Source organism: Pan troglodytes, chromosome 6, assembly GCF_028858775.2.
Source record: "Pan troglodytes isolate AG18354 chromosome 6, NHGRI_mPanTro3-v2.0_pri, whole genome shotgun sequence".
Classification (NCBI taxonomy): domain Eukaryota; kingdom Metazoa; phylum Chordata; class Mammalia; order Primates; family Hominidae; genus Pan; species Pan troglodytes.
Genome location: NC_072404.2, coordinates 128,604,246 through 128,629,344, shown reverse-complemented (window position 1 = coordinate 128,629,344; position 25,099 = coordinate 128,604,246). Strand labels below are relative to the sequence as shown.

At 38.9% G+C, this 25,099-nt stretch overlaps 1 long non-coding RNA gene across 1 annotated transcript in view; it reads right to left on the bottom strand.

The window, feature by feature from the left end:
- Window positions 1-18,696: 18,696 nt before the first annotated feature.
- The window catches only part of LOC107971758 (uncharacterized), a 57,121-nt gene continuing 50,718 nt past the window's right edge, over window positions 18,697-25,099 (bottom strand). Inside the window, exon 8 of the long non-coding RNA XR_001714630.3 lies at window positions 18,697-20,773. This is a non-coding gene — a long non-coding RNA (uncharacterized LOC107971758). The remainder of the gene's footprint in view (window positions 20,774-25,099) is intronic.

The window sequence follows — 25,099 nt, the reverse complement described above, 5'->3', positions numbered from 1 at the left end:
GAATTCATTCTCTGTTTTATCTTGAATTTCTCTGCATTTTCTAAACATGGCCATTTTGAATTCTCTGTGAGAAAGGTCGCACATCTCTGCTTCTCTAGAATGGTCCTTAGTGGCTTATTTAGTACATTTGGTGAGGTTATGTTTTCTTGGATGGTGTTGATGCTAATAGATGTTCTTTGGTATCTGGGCATTGAAAGGTTAGATATTTCTTGTGGTCTTCACTGGCTGGGCTTATTTGTAGATGTCCTTCTTCAGAAGGATTTTCAGATATTTCAGAGGACATGGGTGTTGTGACCTAAGCTGTATCTGCTTTATGGAGCATCTCAAGTGCAGTAATTCAGATAATTCTACCAGATCTTAAATAAATAGGGTAAAATTTGAAGGACAAAATTTGTAATGTTAATATGCTTCTACCACATCTCGTCCAAGATCATCAAGGTGGTACCTCTGCAAGTCTGCAAGAATCACAGCATTACTGGATGGATCTTTTTGTTCTACCATCTTGCTCCACCCTCTGTCTCCCCAGTTATGTTTTATAATTGTTAGAAAAAATATACCTCTTGGATTTCTCTCTCCCTCATGTATAAAAATGACCCCACATAATTAGATTCTGAAGTGAGATTATGAGGCTTGAATCCATGGATTGAAATGTTAGGGAGATTCAGGATTTCTCTATGCTTTTTTTCTAATAACTGATTAAAAGAAAAATTAGGTGAAATTATAAATTCTTTCTCAGAATGAGGTTTTTTAATGTATAAAATAAAACACATAATATTAAAAAAAACCAGATAGATTGAAACATAATTATGAAATATTTTCAAAGTCATTTGTGACAAAGTATATATCCATCTTTTTATAAAGGCATTAAGTAACCAGACCCAGTGGTAGGCCTAATAAGCACCACATTTTAAAGTAGTGAATGTAAACAATATTTTGTGATATTTGTATCAACTATAATTAGATACGAAAACATCTCTGATTTGCAATGGTGAGAAAAATCATAATTACTGCTAATACTATTGTGGTTGATTACCCTCATTCACAATTTAATACTACATTATTTAAAAAAAAGATTTTTTCCCCAAATAAAGATGAATTCTATCTCTGGACCCCAGGTTAATAATCTGTGCTCTAGATAAAGCACAACTAGCAAAATGTCAGCTGATAAAACAATTTAACCCAGAGATTATCTTCTTTAGACATCAGAATGTTGAAAAGTAAATACATTTTTAATGACTCTAGGTGAGTCCTTCACACTTCAGTATCACAACCATTCCTCCCTATGTAGTAGAATGCCTTATTTGCATAGCCTCTTACACTTTATATTTGAGTATAATATTCTTACTCCAGAAGAATATGGCACCATAGAAGCAGTGGTGTCCAGTAATAAAAGGAGAGACAGCCTGACAAAAGTGAGTAAATATACACAGAATAATGCTAAGAACAGAAGACTAAGCAGTGGTTAAAGAATTTATTGATTAAAGAGACAACTAATCTTTTCTGTTTTAATTTTTTCTTAGAAGTAAATTATAAACAAAAAATAAAGTGTTTTAACTTAAAATAGCATTGCAATATTTAAGAAAATATTGAAAAATTTTAAAGTGAATTAACCTTACAAATTTTGTCCTTCAAATTTTAGTCTATTTAAGTCACATAAGCCTTATATATAACTTCTACACTTTTATTACTCATATTTTTTCTTTTTCACTTATATTTTTTACAAATAGCAATAAATGGAAAATCAAAAAAGGAACTAAAGCTTCTATAAAGTTAGAAAAATAAAAGCATTGCCTCAACTCAGTTACGTTTCCTGAAAGAAACTATGCAAAGAATTATAACCTAGTTTTCCTTTATGCCCAAGGCTGAGTCATCAACTATTAAAAATACTTCTCTGCTATCTAGCCCATCAGTTGTCCTGAACAAAGACATCTCTTACAAATTAAGGCTTGATTCTAACAATGATAACAGAAGCAATTTGTTTAATAATAGAAGTAAAAACAATGCTTGAAGTGATATTGAAAAAAGTCCACAACCTTAACTAAGTTAGAGAAAGCCAAATATTTATTTAGTATTCACTTTAGGTCAAATCTTCTAAACAGATAATCTCATTTCTACGAATTAGGAAATGTAAATTTTCTACTGTCATATTGATAGTAAGTAGCATAGTTGGGATTAGATTTATATATTATTTTGGAGTCCACTCATCTGACTCTAAAATCATTTAAAATCAGAATGGTTCACTTTAAAAACTGTGTAGGAAATGAGAATAGAAAAACAAGATACAGCCCCTGTACTAAGTCCATTACACTATACAGGAGAATAGTCAGGGAAACAGATCCTTTCAATATATGCTCAAGTTGCTATGGGAACACAGAGCTTCCATATGGTTCTCCAGAGTCCTGTTTCTCTACATTATGCTGCCATTCACCAGAGAATATGCCTGCTAATGTATGCACTACAGTACACAGAGAATAAAAATAATGATGCCTCAGTCATAAGGTTCCTCCATAAGGTGCTATTCTTCTTAAGAATATACCACTAGTGATGCAAAATAGAAGATATGTACATTTTCATTTATCTCATGGCCATGAACAAATTTCATCAAATTTCTGATAATGCTTGAGAATAACAGCAAAATTAGAACTGTAGCTTACACATTTGCTAAAAGCTTTTTGTATAGGAGGAATTACCTAATAGTCTTTAATCATGGCAGATGTAATTTCTAAAACTGCAAATGATTCCATAGAAACATAATCTTTTTTGACATATCTTCAAGTATAGATTATCTCCAAGACAGATGTCATACATGGAATCTCAAGTAATTTATATTCTAAGTAGTTGTGCCCAGTATTGTTATAAATGTGTTTCCCTCTTTAATTTATAAATGATTATACTTTGATTTTCTTCCATTAAGAAAGTCTTGAGATAGTTGGTCCCTTTCTTACTCCAGTATACTAAACGGCATTTTGATTGATTTTGTTTGACATGTGAAATTAAGAAAAAGAAAAATGTACTGGTATTTGTTACAGATTGTCTTTTATCTGAGCATAGTGTCAGTTTCTTTGTTTTGGCACAATGTTGAATTAAATGGAATATCTGAAAAAGCATTATCAAGTCTAGGAATTAATTTTAATATACCAATAGAAGAGATTTCCTAGCAAATACATTTCTTCAATTAACTGAAAACCATACTTTATTCAAATTTTCTTAGATTTTACCTAATGTTCTTTTGCTGTTCTAGGAATCTATCCAAGATATCACATGACATCAACTTGTCATTTCTTCTTAGGCTTCTCTTGGCTGTGACAGTTTCTCAGTATTTCCTTGTTTTTGATGACCTTGATAGTTTGAAGGAGTATTGGCCAGGCATTTTGCAGAATTTTTCTCAGTTGGACTTTTTCTGATGTTTTTCTCATGATTAGACTTAGGTCATGGGTTTTAGGGAGAAAGAATAGAGGTAAAGTGCCATTCTTTCCATGTCATATCAAGAGTACATACTATCAACATGTCTTATCTCTGCTGACTTTAATCTCGATCACCTGATATAATGCTTCTCAGGTTCTCCTTTGTGAATTTACTACTTTCTTCCCTTTATTCTGGAAGAAAGCCATTATCTGCGGCCCATGCTTAAGGAGTAGAAAGTCATGCTCCACCTTTTTGAAGGTGGAGTATCTACATACTCATTTGGAATTCTTTTACAGAGATTTGTTTATTCTCTCCTTTTTATTTATTTATCAATTATTTATATCGGTATAGACTTATGAATGTAAATTCAATTTTTATATTATGATTTTCATAGAAAAGAGTTATTCAAGATTTTAAAAGTAAAAGTTATCTCTGAGAAAAACAAAGTAATCATATTGAAAAATTTAATTTAGGAATCAAAATAATATTTTAAGAACTGTAAGGCAAAACTAATTTCAATTAACTACTAATATTTCCTACTATCCAGTATTTATAAGATATAATAAGAAAGCTAAAAGACCTGAACTACATAGCCTCAAGTGGTGATATAGAAATCATCTAGCAAATCCAACTGGTGTGTAAGAAAAACACATGATTCAAAGGTCAGAACAGAGGTTTGAGTGTGCTTTGCAAGTTTTGCCTATTTACAAATCAAGTTAACTTAGTAATTATCAATTATAACATTTATTTGGACAGCATACAACAGCATATAACATTCAAATGTCACAAAATTTTACTGATTCAGGAAGGAAAAAGCATATCAAACATAATACGAAAGGAGCAGATCACAAGGTCAGGAGATCGAGACCATCTTGGCTAACATGGTGAAATCCCACCTCTACTAAAAATACAAAAAATTAGCTGGGCGTGGTGGCGGGTGCCTGTAGTCCCAGCTACTCGGGAGGCTGAGGCAGGAGAATGGCGTGAACCCAGGAGGCGGAGCTTGCAGTGAGCCGAGATCGCGCCACTGCACTCCAGCCTGGATGACAGAGCGAGACTCCATATCAAAAAAAAAAAAAAAAAAAAAAAAGAGAGAAAAGAAAAAAAAAAAGAAACTCATAGAAAACTTCAAAGTGTTATGTTGCTATTTATTTCAAAGACAGCTTGTATATTAAGTGCAAATGCCCATTTTGGTGTAAAACTACAAATTTCACTTGTTTCAAAGTATATATCTGTATATCCTAAAGAGAAATGTCTTAAAAAATAAAAAATGAGTTGCTTGACTCAGAATTTGAAATGTTGTTGAAGGAATAATATTACACTTTTGACCTTGTTGTTTTTTGAACTACTAATATTAGCCTGCCTCTCCTTTATGATTAAAATGCCAAAAACTCTGAAAAGAAAGACATAATATATAATGTCCTACTAAATAAATTGCACGTTAAATTCAAGTCTGAAATGGGATATCTTTTATAAAGAAGGAACATGTGAATGACTAAAATTTGCCTAAAACATACATGCATACCTCACTGTATTGTACATGAGTGCTATGTTGCTTACTTCTTATTTTAACTAATTTAAAACAAGTATTAATAGAGCACTGTCTACTATCACAATCACTTGAAGTAAAATATGGAGTAATGCTGAAAAGCATTTCTGAGGTTGTGTGAACACTAGATGCTATATACATTTCTGCAACACTCTCTTTTTGGCCTTAAAGCATTTGTGCATCAAGGCCACAGCGTAAAATAAACAGCATCACCAGGTCCTCAAATCCTCTATCAGCCGCAACGCATGAAAATGTTAACTAGGATTTTAAACTCAATTGCTTACAAGATGACTTAGCTGAAAAGCTGAGTTTTTTCTCATTCAAGACCTTGAAGACACCACCCCTTAGCTCTTTTGTCACAAGGCCTAGGCAAAAAACTGGTTTGAACAACCTTTTCAGTCCTGTTTCTGTTGGACACCAACTTAGCTTTGACTCTCCAAAACATATCACTCAAATGATAAGGGGAAAAAAAGGAAATGTGGAAGATAATTTCTTACCTAAATATCCTGAGTCTCACACTATTTCCTTCACACTATTTCCTCACTGTTATCTCACTTCGACTTTAAGATGAAGAGAATTTTCTGAAATTAGAGGAACCTCTAGGTCATTTAACCATGCTAACATAATTAATATTTGAAAAAGGAGAAGAAAAAAATGCTAACTCTGTTGTCACCATTTATTATTCAATTAATTATGTTTTTATTCTTTCTAATAAAAGCTCAAGTTCTTAGTAAAATTACTTATGTCTGAGTTATGAAAAATTAATTTTGTCTTTGAATAATATCAGAGCAATATCATAGAAAGAGGTTTGGAAATGTTGATTTTTTTGTATACAACCAAGAATATCAGCAACATTCCTGATTCCTGTATCTATTGCTTATATACACTGTATGGAGTAAAACACTTAGTTAAAGAAGAACAACTCATGGTAGTTTCTTCAAGAAAACCCACGGTTATTTAATACTATTGTTGCTGTTGTGGTGGTGATGATGGTAACAATCTGTTTAAACAGGTATATCCTACATTCACCTTATCCACGAAAATATATCTTAATAAAAGATCCACAAAATATCCAGTCTTCATCAGTGTAACTCTCCAGTATGTCCTCCAGGATAAAATGATTACAACTAAATAAGATACTTGGCAGAACATAATTGTTAGTGTTGTGTGACATCTACTATAAATGATTGTTTAGTTCAAAGTATATCTGAGATGCTTCTAGTTCTAGCTAGTATTAAACTAGTTTTTACTTTGTGAAGATAAAATGAAATGATTTGTACATAAAAAGATGTTGAATCTTCTCTTCCTTAAATCAAGGTGATTTATATTTCACACAGAAAAACAATAATTTAAAAATAAATATTATTTCACGGTAGCTTCAAATTCTAAATAATTTTTGAATAAGACAGTTTTAATAGGTATGTGCATGCAATATAGATGTATTAGTTCATTTTCACACTGCTGTAAGGAAATACCTGAGACCAGGTAATTTATAAATAAAAGAGGTTTAATTTTCTCACAGGTCTGCAAGCTGTACAGGCTTCTGCTTCTGGTTAGGCCTAATGAAACTTAAAATCATTGGAGAAGGTGAAGGGGAAGCAAGCATATCTTCAAATGCTGGCAGGAGAGACAGAGCATAAAGAGGGAGGTGCTACACACTTTCAAACAACCAGATCTTCTGAAAATTCTATTAAGAGACTGTATTAGGGGGATGGTGCAAAACCATTAGAAATCACCTCCATGATCCAATCACTTCCCACCAGGCCCCACCTCCAATTCAACATGAGATTTCAGTGGAGACCCTTGCCCCATCAAAATCTCATGTCCTTCTCACATTTCAAAGCACAATCATACCTTTCCAACAGTTCTCCAAAGTCTTAACTCATTTCCACCTTACCTCAAAAGTCCAAGCCCAAAATTTCCACATTACCTCAAAAGTCCAAGCCCAAAGTGTCATCTATGACAAGGTAAGTCCCTTTAGTCTATAAGCAAGTAAAATAAAAAACAATTACTGACTTCCAAGATACAATAGAGGTACAGGTATTGGGTAAATGCTCCTATCCAAAAGGGAAAAGTTGGCCAAAACAAAGGAGCTACAGGTCCCATGCAAGTCTGAAATCTAGCAGGGAAGTCATTAAATCTTAAAGCTCCAAAATAATCTCCTTTGACTCCATGTCTTACATCCAGACTGCACTGACACAAGAGGTGGCCTCCCAAGGGCTTGGAGAGCTCTGCCCCTGTGGCTCTGCAAGGTACAGGCCCTGCGGCTGCTTTCATGAGCTGGTGTTGAGTGCCTGCAGCTTTTCCAGTTACAGGGCACAAGCTGCTGGTGGATCTACCATTTTGGGGTCTGCAGGACAATAGTCCACTTCTCACAATTCCATTAGGCAGTGCCCCAATGAGGATTCTGTGTGGGGCCCAGACTCCACATTTCCCCCTTGTACTGCCCTAGTAGAGGTTTTCCATAATGGTTCTGTCCCTACAGCAGACTTCTGCCTGGACATCCAGGCATTTCCATACATCCTCTGAAATCTAAGTGGAGGCTCCCAAGCCTCAAATCTTGCCTTCTGTGCACCCACAGGTTTAACACCACACAGAAGCCACCAAGGCTTGCAGCTTGTACCCACTGAAGCAGCAGCCTCAGCTGTACCTTGGCCCTTTTTAGCCATGGCTGGAGCAGCTGCAATGCAAGGCACCATGTCCCAAGGCTACACAGATCACTGGGGTCCCAGGCCTGGCCCATGAAACCATTTTTCCCTCCTAAGCTTCCAGACCTGTGATGGGAGGGGCTGCTGCAAAGGTGTCTGAAATGCCTATATTAGTTTTTTCTCACACTGCTATGAAGAAATACCTGAGACTGAGTAATTTATAAAGAAAAGAGTTCAATTGACTCACAATTCCACATTGCTGGGGACCCTCAGGACACTTACAACCATGGTGAAAGGCAAAGGAGAAGCAGGCACCTTCTTCACAGGGCAGCAGGATGAAGTGAGTGCAAGCAGAGGAAATGCCCAATGCTTATAAAAATACTGGTAGAACTCACTATCAGGAGAACAGCATAGGGGAAACTGCCCCTGTGATCCAATTATCTCCACCTGGTCCTACCCTTGAGACGTGGTGATTATGGGGATTACAATTCGAGGTGAGATTTGGGTGGAGACACAAGGCCAAACTATACCAATGCCTTTAAGGCATTTTCCCCATTGTCTTGGCTGCTAACATTCAGCTCCTCATTATTTATGTAAATTTCTGCTGCCAGCTTGAATTTCTCCACAGAAAATGGGTTTTTCTTTTCTACCATGTTGTCAAGCAGCAAGTTTCTCAAACTTTTACACTCTGCTTCCTTTTTAAATATAAGTTCCAGTTTCAGCTAATCTCTTTTCACACACATATGAGCAAATGCTTTTAGAAGCAGCCAGGTCAGAACTTGAATGCTTTGCTGCTTAGAAATTTCTTCCACCAGATACCCTAAATAATCTCTCTCAAGTTCAAAGTTCAACAGATCCCTAGAGCAGGGGCACAATGCTGCCAGTCTCTTTGCTAAAGCATAGCAAGAGTGACCTTTGCTCCAATTCCCAATAAGTTCCTCATCTCCCTCTGAGACTGCCTCAGCCTGGACTTCACTCTCCATATCATTATCAGCATTTTGGTCACAATAATATAACAAGTCTCTAGAGTTCCAAACTTTCCCTCATCTTTCTGTGTTTTTCTGAGCCTTCCAAACTGTTTCTACCTCTGCCCATTACCCAGTTCCAAAGTCACTTCCACATTTTTGGGCATCTTTATAGAAATGCCCCACTCATCTGGTACCAATTTTCTGTATTATTCCATTTTCGCCTTGCTCTAAAATATTTGAGACTGGATAATTTATAAATAAATGAGGTTTAATTGGCTCATGGTTCTGCAGGCTATACAGGCTTCTGCTTCTAGGGAGGCATAAGGAAACTTACAAGCATGGCAGAAGGTGAATGGGAAGCAAGCACATATTCACATGGCCAGCAGCAGGGGGGTTGGGGGGGTGGGGAGAGAGAGAGAGAGAGAGAGAGAGAGAGAGAGAGAGAGAGAGAGAGAGGGAGAGAGGGAGGGAGAGAGGGAGGGAGGGAGGGAGGGAGAGAGAGAGAGAGAGAGAGAGAGGGAGAGAGGGAGAGGGAGAGAGGGAGAGAGGGAGGGAGGGAGGGAGAGAGAGAGAGAGAGAGGGAGAGAGGGAGAGGGAGAGAGGGAGAGAGGGAGAGAGGGAGAGAGGGAGAGAGGGAGAGAGGGAGAGAGGGAGAGAGAGAGAGAGAGAGAGAGAGAGAGAGAGAGAGAGAACGAACAGCAAAGGGCAAGATGCTACACACTTTCAAACAACCAGATCTCATGAGAACTCTATCACAAGACTGCACTAGGAGAATGGTGCTAAACCATTAGAAACCACCTCCATGATCCAATAACCTCCCAACAGGCCCCAAGTATAACATGAGGGATCCAAATTCAATATGAGATTTGGGTGGAGACACACAGCCCAATCATATCAATAGATGTACTGAGAATTAAACATTGACAGTAATTTATGCAATTATGGAGAATATGTAATATATTCTATACTTTGAAGAAATAATATAGAATTCTATGATGGAGTGGCAAGGATGAAGGGAGGAATTATATTTATAACTCATCCAAAAATGGCATCATGACAATTTATAAGCAAAAAAGTCTAGATGATATATCTATTTTAACCCATCAAAAACTAATAGCTGCTTTGCCAAATACTGTTTTTACTGACGTTCACTCTGGCATTAAAGAAAATGCAGGTTCATCTAAACATTTTTAATCCTTAATAAAGAGGAGGCCTGAACCATGTTTACTACTGTGTCCTATAAACTGTGTTTCTACTATAAATAAAGTCAAAGAAAAGATAGTAAACCATTATTTTGCTATTAATGGTGACATATTATTCTTTTTTTATAATCCTGTCTCTTTTTGTTTTGTAAATCAGATTTTTAAATATTTAGGCATATTTAATATAAAATATTTAAATATTTAGGCATATTTAATATAAAAATTATTTCGATCATGTCAGGCCTCTGAGCCCAGGCCAGGCCATCGCATCTCCTGTGACTTGCACGTATACATCCAGATGGCCTGAAGTAACTGAAGATCCACAAAAGAAGTAAAAACAGCCTTAACTGATGACATTCCACCATTGTGATCTGTTCCTACCCCACCCTAACTGATCAATGTACTTCGTAATCTCCCCCACCCTTCAGAAGGTACTTTGTAGTCTCCCCCACCCTTAAGAAGGTTCTTTGTAATTCTCCCCACCCTTGAGAATGTACTTTGTGAGATCCACCCCTGCCCACCAGAGAACAACCCCCTTTGACTGTAATTTTCCATTACCTTCCCAAATCCTATAAAATGGCCCCACCCCATCTCCCTTCGCTGACTCTCTTTTTGGACTCAGCCTGCCTGCACCCAGGTGAAATAAACAGCCATGTTGCTCACACAAAGCCTGTTTGGTGGTCTCTTCACATGTACACGCATGAAATTTGGTGCCAAAACCCAGGATCGGGGGACCTCCCTTGGGAGATCAATCCCCCGTCCTCCTGCTCTTTGCTCCATGAGAAAGATCCACCTACAACCTCAGGTCCTCAGACCAACCAGCCCAAGAAACATCTCACCAATTTCAAATCCGGTAAGCGGCCTCTTTTTACTCTCTTCTCCAACTTCCCTCACTATCCCTCAACCTCTTTCTCCTTTCAATCTTGGTGCTACACTTCAATCTCTCCCTTCTCTTAATTTCAATTCCTTTCATTTTCTGGTAGAGACAAAAGAGACACGTTTTATCCGTGGACCCAAAACTCCGGCGCCGGTCACGGACTGGGAAGGCAGCCTTCCCTTGGTGTTTAATCATTGCAGGGACACCTCTCTGATTATACACCCACGTTTCAAGGGTGTCAGACCACGCAGGGACGCCTGCCTTGGTCCTTCACCCTTAGGGCAAGTCCTGCTTTTCTGGGGAAGGGGCAAGTACCCCAACCCCTTCTCTCCTTGTCTCTACCCCTTCTCTGCTTTCCTGGGGCAGGGGCAAGTACCCCTCAACCCCTTCTCCTTCACCCTTAGCGGCAAGTCCCACTTTCCTGGGGCAGGGGCAAGTACCCCTCAACCCCTTCTCCTTCACCCTTAGCGGCAAGTCCCGCTTTCCTGGGGCAGGGGCAAGTACCCCTCAACCCCTTCTCATTCACCCTTAGTGGCAAGTCCCGCTTTCCTGGGGCAGGGGCAAGTACCCCTCAACCCCTTCTCCTTCACCCTTAGCGGCAAGTCCCGCTTTCCTGGGGCAGGGGCAAGTACCCCTCAACCCCTTCTCCTTCACCCTTAGTGGCAAGTCCCGCTTTCCTGGGGCAGGGGCAAGTACCCCTCAACCCCTTCTCCTTCACCCTTAGCGGCAAGTCCCGCTTTCCTGGGGCAGGGGCAAGTACCCCTCAACCCCTTCTCCTTCACCCTTAGCGGCAAGTCCCGCTTTCCTGGGGCAGGGGCAAGTACCCCTCAACCCCTTCTCCTTCACCCTTAGCGGCAAGTCCCGCTTTCCTGGGGCAGGGGCAAGTACCTCTCAACCCCTTCTCCTTCACCCTTAGCGGCAAGTCCCGCTTTCCTGGGGCAGGGGCAAGTACCCCTCAACCCCTTCTCCTTCACCCTTAGTGGCAAGTCCCGCTTTCCTGGGGCAGGGGCAAGTACCCCTCAACCCCTTCTCCTTCACCCTTAGTGGCAAGTCCCGCTTTTCTAGGGGGCAAGAATCCCCAAACCCCTTCCCTCCGTGTCTCTACGCTCTCTTTTCTCTGGGTTTGCTTCCTTCACTATGGGCAACCTTCCAACCTCCATTCCTCCTTCTTCTCCCTTAGCCTGTGTGCTCAAGAACTTAAAACCTCTTCAACTCACAACTGACCTAAAACCTAAATGCCTTATTTTCTTCTGCAATGCCACTTGACCCCAATACAAACTCAACAGTAGTTCCAAATAGCCAGAAAATGGCACTTTGAATTTTTCCATCCTGCAAGATCTAAATAATTCTTGTCGTAAAATAGGCAAACGGTCTGAGGTGCCTGACATCCAGGCATTCTTTTACACATCAGTCCCTTCCTAGTCTCTGTGCCCAGTGCAACTCCTCCCAAATCTTCCTTCTTTCCCTCCTGCCTGTCCCCTCAGTCCCAACCCCAAGCGTCGCTGAGTCTTTCTAATCTTCCTTTTCTACAGACCCATCTGACCTCTCCCCTCCTTGCCAGGCCGAGCTAGGTCCCAATTCTTCCTCAGCCTCCGCTCCTCCACCCTATAATCTTTTTATCGCCTCCCCTCCTCACACCTGGTCAGGCTTACAGTTTCGTTCCGTGACTAGCCCTCCCCCACCTGCCCAGCAATTTACTCTTAAAAAGGTGGCTGGAGCCAAAGGCATAGTCAAGGTTAATGCTCCTTTTTCTTTATCCCAAATCAGATAGCGTTTAGGCTCTTTTTCATCAAATATAAAAACCCAGCCCAGTTCATGACTTATTTGGCAGCAACCCTGAGATGCTTTACAGCCCTAGACCCTAAAAGGTCAAAAGGCCGTCTTATTCTCAATATACATTTTATTACCCAATCTGCTCCTGACATTAAATAAAACTCCAAAAATTAAACTCCGGCCCTCAAACCCCACAACAGGATTTAATTAACGTCTCCTTCAAGATGTACAATAATAGAAAAAAGTTGCAATTCCTTGCCTCCACTGTGAGACAAACCCCAGCCACATCTCCAGCACACAAGAACTTCCAAACGCCTGAACCGCAGCGGCCAGGCGTTCCTCCAGAACCTCCTCCCCCAGGAGCTTGCTACAAGTGCCAGAAATCTGACCACCAGGCCAAGGAATGCCCGCAGCCCGGGATTCCTCCTAAGCCGTGTCCCATCTGTGCGGGACCCCACTGGAAATTGGACTGTTCAACTCACCTGGCAGCCACTCCCAGAGCCCCTGGAACTCTGGCCCAAGGTTCTCTGACTGACTCCTTCTCGGCTTAGCGGCTGAAGACTGATGCTGCCCGATCGCCTCGGAAGCGCCGTAGACCATCACGGACGCCGAGCTTCCGGTAACTCTCACAGTGGAAGGTAAGCCCGTCCCCTTCTTAATCAATACGGAGGCTACCCTCTCCACATTACCTTCTTTTCAAGGGCCTGTTTCCCTTGCCTCCATAACTGTTGTGGGTATTGACAGCCAGGCTTCTAAACCTCTTAAAACTCCCCAACTCTGGTGCCAACTTAGACAATACTCTTTTATGCACTCTTTTTTAGTTATCCCCACCTGCCCAGTTCCCTTATTAGGCCGAGATATTTTAACCAAATTATCTGCTTCCCTGACTATTCCTGGACTACAGCCGCATCTCATTGCTGCCCTTCTTCCCAATCCAAAGCCTCCTTTGCGTCCTCCTCTTGTATCCCCCCACCTTAACACACAAGTATAAGATACCTCTACTCCCTCCTTGGCGACTGATCATGCACCCCTTACCATCTCATTAAAACCTAATCACCCTTACCCCGCTCAACGCCAACATCCTATCCCACAGCACGCTTTAAAAGGATTAAAGCCTGTGATCACTCGCCTGCTACAGCACCGGCTTCTAAAACCTATAAACTCTCCTTACCATTCCCCCATTTTACCTGTCCTAAAACCAGGCAAGGCTTACAAGTTAGTTCAGAATCTGCGCCTTATCAACCAAATTGTTTTGCCTATCCACCCCGTGGTGCCAAACCCATGTACTCTCCCATCCTCAATACCTCCCTCTACTACCCATTATTCTGTTCTGGATCTCAAACATGCTTTCTTTACTATTCCTTTGCACCCTTCATCCCAGCCTCTCTTTGCCTTCACTTAGACTGACCCTGACACCCATTAGGCTCAGCAAATTACCTGGGCTGTACTGCCGCAAGTCTTCACAGACAGCTCCCATTACTTCAGTCAAGCCCAAATTTCATCCTCATCTGTTACCTATCTCGGCAAAATTCGCATAAAAACACACATGCTCTCCCTGCTGATCATGTCGGATTAATCTCCCAAACCTCAATCCCTTACAAAAGAACAACTCCTTTCCTTCCTAGGCATGGTTAGTGTGGTCAGAATTCTTACACAAGAGCCAGGACCACACCGTGTAGCCTTTCTGTCCAAACAACTTGACCTTACTGTTTTAGCCTAGCCCTCATGTCTGTGTGCAGCAGCTGCCGCTGCTTTAATACTGTTAGAGGCCCTAAAAATCACAAACTATGCTCAACTCACTCTCTACATTTCTCATAACTTCCAAAATCTATTTTCTTCCTCATACCTGACGCATATACTTTCTGCTCCCCAGCTCCTTCAGCTGTACTCACTCTTTAAGTCCCACAATTACCATTGTTCCTGGCCCGGACTTCAATCTGGCCTCCCACATTATTCCTGATACCACACCTGACCCCCATGACTGTATCTCTCTGATCCACCTGATATTCACCCCATTTCCCCATATTTCCTTCTTTCCTATTCCTCACTCTGATCACGCTTGCCTCGTGCTATCCCCAAACTGCCATTCTTAACTCTTGAAGTAAATAAATAATCATTGCTGGCAGGGCTATGCTGAATCTCCTTAGGCACTCTCTAATCAGATGTCCTGAGTTGTCCCAATTCTTAGACCTTTTATACCTGTTTTTCTCCTTCTCTTATTCCATTTAGTTTTTCAATTCATACAAAACCGTATCCAGGCCATCACCAATAATTCTACACAACAAATGTTTCTTCTAACAACCCCACAATATCACCCCTTACCACAAAATCTTCCTTCAGCTTAATCTCTCCCACTTTAGGTTCCCACGCCGCCCCAATCCCACTTGAAGCAGCCCTGAGAAACATCGCCCATTCTCTCTCCATACCACCCCCCAAAAATTTTCACCGCTCCAACATTTCAACACTGTTTTGTTTTATTTGTCTTATTAATATAAGAAGGCAGGAATGTCAGGCCTCTGAGCCCAGGCCAGGCCATTGCATCCCCTGTGACTTGCACATATACATCCAGATGGCCTGAAGTAACTGAAGATCCACAAAAGAAGTAAAAACAGCCTTAACTGATGACATTCTACCATTGTGATTTGTTCCTACCCCACCCTAACTGATCAATGTACTTTGTAATCTCCCCCACCCTTAAGAAGTTACTCTGTAGTCTCCCCCACCCTCAAGAAGGTTCTTTATAATTCTCCCCACCCTTGAGAATGTACTTTGTGAGCTCCACCCCTGCCCACCAGAGAACAAGCCCCTTTGACTGTAATTTTCCATTACCTTCCGAAATCCTATAAAATGGCCCCACCCCTATCTCCCTTCGCTGACTCTCTTTTTGGACTCAGCCCGCCTGCACCCAGGTGAAATAAACAGCCATGTTGCTCACACAAAGCCTGTTTGGTGGTCTCTTCACACGGACGCGCATGAAAGATCACTTTTAGGTTCCTTTGTTTAAATTCTGCCATGTTCTTTGAAGAACACACAAGTCCTTCATAGTATTAATCTGGTTGAAGGATTGTCCTCCCATATATTTACCAATAAAGACCACTGTAAGCTTCTCCCAGCTTCTCTATTAACTCAGGCTGCATATATACTAACATCTATACTAACAAAATGGCTTAACTGAGTTGGTCCACTGGACTGAAAACTTTATATGTAATTTTTTGTAACTCAACCAGTTTACAATGAATAGGTCAGTGCCTAAGTAGCAATATGAAGTTTATGCCTACATATACAAAAAGAAAGAAAGAGAACAGAGGCAACCCACTTATTACCCAAATAATCCAGGTAAAGTTTTGAGGGAAGTCCTGACTTATTCAAGTGGAAATATTTTTTTTCTCTTTATAAGAGATACCCAAAACTAAGTTGGTATAGCTTTAAGAAAGTTTCAAAAACACGGAAGACATGGAAGTTACAATTCCTGTAGGGAGCAGTTTTTATTGACTATGCTTTTAAATCTAATGTTTGTAATAAGTCAAGAGATGTTAAGACTATATAACCACTAAAGAAACAATATAACATGATGTTTTTCTAATATCTGCAGTTTGAAATCCTGCATTTTTATAGCACATCTTATTGAAAATAACAAATCAATTTTCTCCAATTCAAACCTTGAGTTTAAGATGAAACTAAATAGTTTGAGAAGTAAAATATGCTTTAATGTTTTATTATATTTAAATGGAAGCAAACGTATACATCAGGAAGAGGAAAGAAAAATAAATCTCTGTACAGTTAGGAATTAAATGAAATTATCAAATTTTACATTGAATGAAAGTTTAGATATAATATATGCAAAGGCCATTAAATTTTTCATTTAAATTCATCATATCAGTTTTAGTTTACCCTATTTCTCTGCATATCTTTTCTTTTTTCCCTGTCAATGAGTTGGTAAGAATACTGCATCCATTCTGATTAGCCAGCAGATAAGCAATGTGGAAACTGATTTAAAGTCTCTACCACTGGAGATGTCAAAACAGATGTTACTTTTCTTCAGGATGACAGCGCTGGGCCTGAAATGTCCAACATAATTAAAAATTTTATTTTCAAATGTACTCCACAGTTTATACATATTGCAAGTATGTTTTACCTTTTGAACTTGTAGAGTGCTGTGCTCTGCAAAATGCGAGAGGATTTATTTTACTTTAGATGCCATTTGGGAATGAAATCATTTCATCAATTGGTACCCAGAGATTTCCTTCAGAATTTGGCATGAAAAGACTGGCACTTCATTAAAATGTGCTGACAACCGAAAGAGCAGTTCTAGCAGGACTGGTTTCTCTCACCCTTCTATCTATGAATTTCAAGGTTTTTCCCAGTGGGTTATCCAAGTTAGAGAATAAATTAAGGTCTTTATCTTTAGGATGATATTACTTATTTCATTCCCTAAGAGGGAAAAGTTTGGAAGTCCTATGTTACTTAGTCATATTTCTTTATTGTTTATTTTCTGTAATGTTTTTGAAACTTGAGTAATAAAATACCTGGGAAAAAAATCTTTGTCTTTTCATGACATATGTTCAAAACAAAAGTACAGAACTCACCATACACATCAGAGAAAATAAGCATAGATTTGTGCTCTAATAGGTAAAATGAGGAATCCCAAAAGCATGGGTTCTCCAAAGAAGATTCTCTGCCACAAAATGTAAGCTGAAGAGCCCTGACCCACCCACAACCACAACCAAGTACCCTATATCCAGCCTTGAAGGGTCATTTGTTATTCCCATATTCATCTCCTTTAATGGAGAATAAGTTTCCCAAGGTCAAGAAAAGTGTCATGTTTATGTGTTTATCAACTACAGAGGCTTCATGGTGCTTTGCACGCAGGTAGCTCTCGGTAAATGTTTTTTGAATAAATGTAGTTGGAATGTTGGAAAGCCCCCTACACAGGACTTCTGCACTCTGAGAACAGGATAATGTGGCATAGTAGTCCAGAGCAGCAGCTCTTGCACTTAGCTGCTGGATTTTAATCTCAGCTCTACCACTTACTAGCTTGTGATGTTGGGTAAGTTATGTCACACTGCTATACCTGTTTCCACATATGTAATATGGTTATTGTGAGGATTAAATGGGATCATACATATGAGATATTAGAACAGTGCCTGGCACATAGTTAAGCACTCAGTAAACACTAGCTACTATTGTCCCCCCTTAATGTGTCAGTGATATGATAATCTAGTAAAAGAGTCACCTTGCACCACCAAGGTATATGCATAAATGCTTAACTTCAAAAGATCTCTAGGTAGTGGAGTTTCAGGCTGTGATTATTGTGAGCTAAGGAATTTAGAGAGTTACCTGTTGGAAATCAAAGAGATGCAGCACCTTTAATCATTCTGGATTACAAGGGATTGCTGAGTTTGAAAGGGTCCTGGGCAAATTTTTGCCTAGTCACTTTTCAAAAACTGTTCCTAAATGCTCATCTGGCCCCAAATAGCTCCCAAGGTCTGTCTTTCCCTTCTCTAAATATGGATATTGTGCTCCTTCTAGATCTTTATGCCCTGAGGATTTAGGCTGTTTATTATTAGTACACTGAATTCCTTCTTGTCTTTTCCCTGATTTTAAAGAAAATACCACTAGGGGTCTATTGTTAATACTAATATAAAATATTTATATTAGAATATATACTAGTGTATATTCTAATATGCATTTTGTTTGATAATATCCTAAAATTTTTTATAACAAATTTTTTTACAACAATATTGCCATGTGAGATTGAAATTGGGCAGTAGCTTTCTTTTTTGCATGATCACATTCAAGCATAAGTAGCAATATTAAGATGGTTTTTCAAAACAGGTCAGAAGGTTTTCTTATTCTTCGATGCTTTCAAAACGTTTAAATAATATCTGAGTTATTTCTTATTAAAAATTTAAAATGGATCATTCATAAAATTATCTCAGTCCAGAGTTTCTAAGGTACAGTTTTGAACAATTTTCCAAATTGTTTATATTTATTAATATATTTGTCATTTCTATCTTTTCTTGAACCAATCTTATTTTTATTTTTTCATTTCTTTGTATATTTCACTAATATATTCAAAGTTATACTATTGAAAAATTAATCTTATATACCTAATTTCCTCATTATCTATGGTTACTTTGTTTTTACTTATTGCTACATTTGTCTAATTATGGGACTTTTTTTCTTCTACTGTTGTTTAATCTAGCTAATTGCTTATTTATAATTTTAAGTTTTTTAGACCAAATCTGTTTTTATCAATCTACCTTTTTTGTTTAACAACCCTCCTTCATAAATTTCTTTTTAAACATTTTATTTTAAATTGACAAATACAATTTTGCACATTTATCATGTACAACATAATGTTTTGAAATATATAAACATTATGAAGTAGCTTAATTGAGCTATTCTTCATCTAACATCTGCATTACCTCACATAGTTATTTTTGTGGCAAGAACATTTAAAATCTACTTGTAACAATTTTCAAGAATATATTGTTATAGTCACCATGTTGTGCAATAGATCTTTTGAACTTTTTCCTCTTCTCTAACTAAAATTTTGTATCTTTTGACCAACATTTCCCCCATTCCTCCTCGTTCTATCAGCCAACCGCTGGCAACCACCATTCTATTTTCTACTTCTATGAGATCAACTTTATTAGATTCCACATATAAGTAAGATCATGCAGAATCTGTCTTTCTCTGTGTGACTTATTTCACTTAACATAGTGTCCTCCAGGTTCATTTATGTTGTCGTCAATGACAGGATTTCTTTCTTTGTAAGCAGTATAGTATTTCAATGTGTATCTATACATGTTCTTTATCTAGTCATTCGCTGATGGATGCTTAGGTCGATTCTATGTCTTGGCTCTTGTGAATAATGCTGCAATGAATATGAGATTATGGATAATTTTCAACACACTTATTTCATTTCCTTTGGATATATACCCAAAAGTGGGGTTGCTGGATCATATGGTAGCCCTATTATTACTTTTTTGAGGAAACTCTATATTCTTTTCCATGCTGGCTGTACCAATTTATATCCCCTTAAACGGTGTGCAAGAGTTCTGTTTTCTCCACATCTTGGGAAACACTTATTATCTTGTGTCTTTTTGATAATAGTCATTCTAACAGGCATGAGATGGTACCTCATTGTTTTAATCTGGATTTCCCTGAAAAGTCAATTCTCTTTTAACTTAATACTTTCTCCTACTTTCCTTAGTTTAATTCATTGACTTCTGCATTTATCTTTGACTGTTTACTTCTGCTTTCTTAGATTTATTTTGTTCTTTTTATAACCTCTCAAAGGAGTGCTTCATTTATTGTTTTTATTTCTTTTTTATATATTGAAAGTACCTAAAGTTATAAATATGTCCTCTGAGTATATCTTTCCTAAAATCCCATAAGTTTTGATAAATAATGCTCTCATATTCATATACTGCATACGAGATGACATCTAAAACAATGTAATTCATAGGTTGAAAATAAAAGGGTAGACAAAGGACAACCAGAAATATACAAATAAAAAGAGAATAGAGAAATATCAATATTGAGCAAAAGTGAATACAATGTGTGGATCATTAAACAAAACAGAATATTGCTTTGTATGTGTGCATGTGTGTTTGTATGTGTCTGCACACATGCATGAATGATTCCTTCTTCAGGTAAGCTTCTTAGAGAAAACACATGGGTGAAGTATTTTGGGATCTCTGCATATTTACGTTCATTTTTAAGGTACCTTTACACAAAAATGAAAATATGGTAAGTCAAATCTACACTGAGATAATAGTACCGACATGCCAGAATGATTCAAATGAAAATAACAGACATTACCAAGGATTAGGGAGGGCGTGGAGCAACTAGTCTCTATTATATTACCTATGGAAATATAACCCTTTACCAATATTTATTAATACTGACCTTGCAATTCCTCTTCTAGATATATATCTAACAGAAATGCACACATATGTGTCCTAAAGATGATAGTAGAACTATTTGTAATAGCCCAGAACTGGAAACAACCCAAATGTAGTAAATGGATAAATAAATTATATTTGCATGTATATTTTCAGTTATCTATGGTCGCATAACAACTACTGTAAAACTTGATGGCTTAAAATGCCAATCTATTTTCTAAAATTCTGTGAGTTGGTTAGAACTTTCTTCTCCTGTTCTTGTCTGAACTCACTCATGTGGCTACCATCATCTGATGTCTTCCCTGAATCTGCAGGCTGAAGATGGCCTTTGGAACATGGTACTAGCTGTCACCAGAGTACCTCCATTCTTCTTTCTGCAGAGACTTTCATATTGAGTAGATTAGGTTGGGCTTTTTCACAGCATTATGGTCAAATGGTCTAAGAGAACAAGAGACAAAATTGCAAGGGATTTTAGTGCTGAGCTGTAGAACTTGCATAGTATGATTTCTTTTCTTTTTTTTTTTTTTGCATAGTATCATTTCTATCACAATCAATGTTAAAGAAATCATAAGGCCAGCTTAGATTCAAGATGATGAAGAAATAGACTCCATATTTTGATAGCAAGAGAAGCAACATCACATTGCAAAGGGGTGTGTACACAAAAGGGCATGATATATTGGGAGGCGTTATTATAGCAATCTACCAAAACCAATATATAGCAATGACAATGAATGAATTAGTGCTACATGCAACAACAGGGATGAACCTCACAATGTTGAGTGGAAGAAGCAAGTCACAAAAGAATAAACACTCCATGTCCCATTTATATAAAATCCCAAAATGGGCCAAACTAATACATGGTGTTAGAAGTCAAGAGAGAGTATAAGAAGCACTTCTGTGGTACCATTAATGTTTTATTTCTAGACACATGCAATGGTTACATGGGAATTTTCACTGTGTGGTAGTTTGTTGATCTTTTTGTTCTTTCAATTTATGCAATTTTCTATATGTATATTTCAGAAGAATTTTTAAAAGAAAACAAAATAAAAACAAAAACAAAATAATTTAGAAATCATGCCAGTAAATTCTCATTAATTTAATATTTACCTGGGTACTATTCAATGCCTTTCCTAGAAAATGCGCTAATGGTTACTGTATTAGACCACTTTTTGCATTGCTATAAAGAAATGCCTGAGACTGGGTAAAATTTAAGAAGAGAAAAAGGTTTAGTTGGCTCATGGTTTTGCAGGCTGTGCATGAGGCATAGTGCTGACATCTGACTCTGGTTAGGCCTCAGTAAGTTTACAATCATGACAGAAGGTAAAGGGGGAGTAGTAAGTATATCACATGGCAAGAGAGGAAGAAAGATAAAGTGAAAGAGTTGGTCCCAGACTCTCTTAAACAACCAGATTTCCCGTGAACTACCAGAGTGAGAACTCATCTATCACTAAGGGGATGGTGCCAAGCTATGCATGAGGAATCTGCCCCCATGAGCTAATCACCTCCCACCAGGCCCCATCTTCAACATTGGGAATCACATTTCAACATGAGATTTAAAGGGGACAAACATTGCAACCATAAAATTCTGCCCCTGGCCCCCCAATTCTCATGTCCTTCTCACATTTCAAAATACAATCGTGCCTTCATAATAGTCTTAACTCATTCCAGCCTTAACTCAAAGATCCTAAAGTCCAAAGTATCATCTGGAGATGAGTTCCTTCCACCTATGAGCCTGTGAGATACAAATCAAGTTACTTATTTTCATGATACAATGGTGCTACAGGCATTGGGTAAACATTACCATTCCAAAACATCAGCCAAAAGAAGGGGGCAATAAGCCCCAGGCAAGTCTGAAACCCAACAGGGAAGTCACTAAATATTAAAGCTCCAAAATAATCTCTTTTGACTCCATGTCCTGCATCCAGGACACATTGGTGCAAGGGGTGGTCTCCCAAGGCTTTGAGCAGCTCCACCCCTGTGGCTTTGCAGAGTGCAGGCCCCATGGCTACTCTGATGGGTTGGAGTCAAGTGCCTACATCTCTCCCAGATTCAAGATGCAAGCTGCCTGTGGGTCTATCATTATGAGGTCTGGAGGACAGCAGCCTCCTTCCCACAGCTCCACCAGGCAGTGCCCTGATAGAAACTCTGTGTAGGAGCTCCAACACCATGTTTTCCTTTGGCATTGGCCTAGTAAAGTTTCTTTGTGGGGACTCTGCCCCTGTGGCAGGCTTCTGCCTGGGCACCCAGGCTTTCCACTACATACTCTGATACCTAGGTGGAAGCTGCACAACCTCCTTCACTCTTGCATTCTGGGTGCCTGCAGGCTTAACAAAATGTGGCAGCTGCCAAGGCTTAAGGCTTGTGTCCTGCAGAGCAGCGACCTAAGCTGTATCTAGGCCCCTTTGAGCCGAGGCTGGAAACAGAGTGGCCAGAATGTGGAGAGCTGTTTTCTGAAGCTGAGCAAGGGAGTAGTGCCCCAGGCCTGGCCCAAAAAACTATTCTTTCCTTCTAGGCCTCTGGGCCTGTTAGAGGAGGGGTTGTCTCCAAAATCTCTGAAATACATTTGGGGCTTTTTCCCCATTCTCTTGGATATTAACACTTGGCTCCCTTTTAATCATGATAATATCTCTAGCAAGTGGTTTCTCCAAAGCCTACTTGGATTACTCTCCTGCCACACGGCTAGGCTGCCACATGGCTACGCTGCAAATTTTTCAAACTTGTATGCTCTGTTTTCCTTCTAAATATAAGTTCCAATTTTTAAGTCATTTCTTTGCTACAGCATCTGATGTAGACTGATAGAAGCAGCCACACCACATCTTGAACACTTTGCAGCTTAAAACTTTCCTCCACAATATGCCCTAAGTCATCAGTCTTAAGTTCAAATTTCCACAGATTCCTAGAGCATGGATGTAATGCAGCGAAGCTTTTTTGCTAGAGCATAACATAGGTGACTTTTACTCCAGTTTCCAATAAAGTCCTCATTTCCATCTGAGACCTCATCAGCCTGTCGTTTACTCTCCATATTTCTTGAGACAGCCTCCTGTGTCCTGTCCCCACCCCAGTATCACCCCTGACCCCATTACTGTCCATATTTCTATCAGTATTTTGGTCACAACCATTTAACTAGTCTCTAAAAAGTTCCACATTTTCCCTCATCTTCCTTTCTTCTTCTGAGCCCTCCAAACACTTCCAACTTTTGCCCATTATCCAGTTCCAAAGCTGTTTTCACATATTCAGGTATCTTTATAGCAACATCCCACTCCAATTTTCTTTGTTAGGTTATTTTTGCATTACTATAAAGTAATACCTGAGACTGGGTAACTTTTTAAGAAAAGAGGTTTAATTAGCTGATGGTTCTTCAGGCTATACAAACATGGCTCCAGCATTAGCTTCTGGTGAGGACATCAGGAAGCTTACAATCATGGCAGAAGATGAAGGGAGAGAAGGCAATGTCACATGATGAGAGAGGGAGCAAGAGAGAATGGGGGAGGTGCCATGCTTTTTAAACTACCAGATCTTGCATGAACTGCCAGAGTGAGAACTCACTCATCACCAAGGGGATAGTGCTGCTGCCATTCATGAGTGATCTATCCCATAACCTAAATATTATACCTCCCACCAGGCCCCACCTGAAACATTGGGGATTACATTTCAACATGAGATTTGGGGGAGACAAACTTCCAAACTATATCAGTTATTCATTCCCCTGCTGAGGGAATGAGAAAGATCCAAAAGCTCTGGAAGCCAGTACTGGGGAACTTTGTCTCTATTCTTTTTCTCGTTTTGTTTAAACTCTTACATCAGGATCAGTTTACAGGTCACCACTGTCTTCTGATGAGGTGATTATTTTCTTCTATTCAGATCTCCTTGTTTACCACTGCTAGTGCTGACCAAAGTAGTCATTCCTAGATTATTTCCTGTGTTTTCCTATTTTATCTATTGCAAAGTTGGAGCTTTCCAACCTCAGCCTTCAGTCCTGCTTATCTCAGGAATTGGGAAACTTTTTTTTACATTTTCCCTGGCAAGTCCAGTTTTTTACATACTTCTAATCGGGGAATATTAATGGAATTTTCCAGAGATTCCTCCACCTAACTGCCTGCAATACTTGGTAACTCTTCCCAGAAATGCAAGTTCCTACTTCCTCTCCCTTCCGCCAATTGGATTAAATTGTTTTTATGCATAGGTGATATTGTGATTAATAATATGGACTATAGAAATTAAATGTCTGAGAATGTAACCCGAACTCAACCTTGTATGGGTTTACTTCCCTCTTTGGGCTTCAATTTCCACATATGTAAACTCGAGATAACAATAGGTCCTACCTCTTGAGTTGTAGTGAAATTTATATAAATTAATTCATGTAAATTAAAAGTATGCCTAGTACATCAAGTACTTGATAGGTGTTTGCTCTTATTATTAAGACATAGCTATTAATGTTTAGGGTAGAACATTGACACATTTTCATAATTTTCACACTGAAGACTTTAGTCTTTGATATTTTACTTCTCTTTTAATCATTTCTGTTAGTTTTATAAATCCAGATCCTAGATTTTCGGGGGGGGGGAGGATATCTGTTGCCATTTATTCTTAAAATAAAACAACCAATTTTAGGAAAAAGGTTTTATTGTTAAACTAACATTATGAAGATAGGGATGAGAGGAAAAAAGAATGAGAGGATATGATACACGTCAAGATGTATTTGTGTTTTTTCCCATTCACTGTGCCTCAGATCTGATCTACATTTCAAAGCCAAAGCTTCTCCCT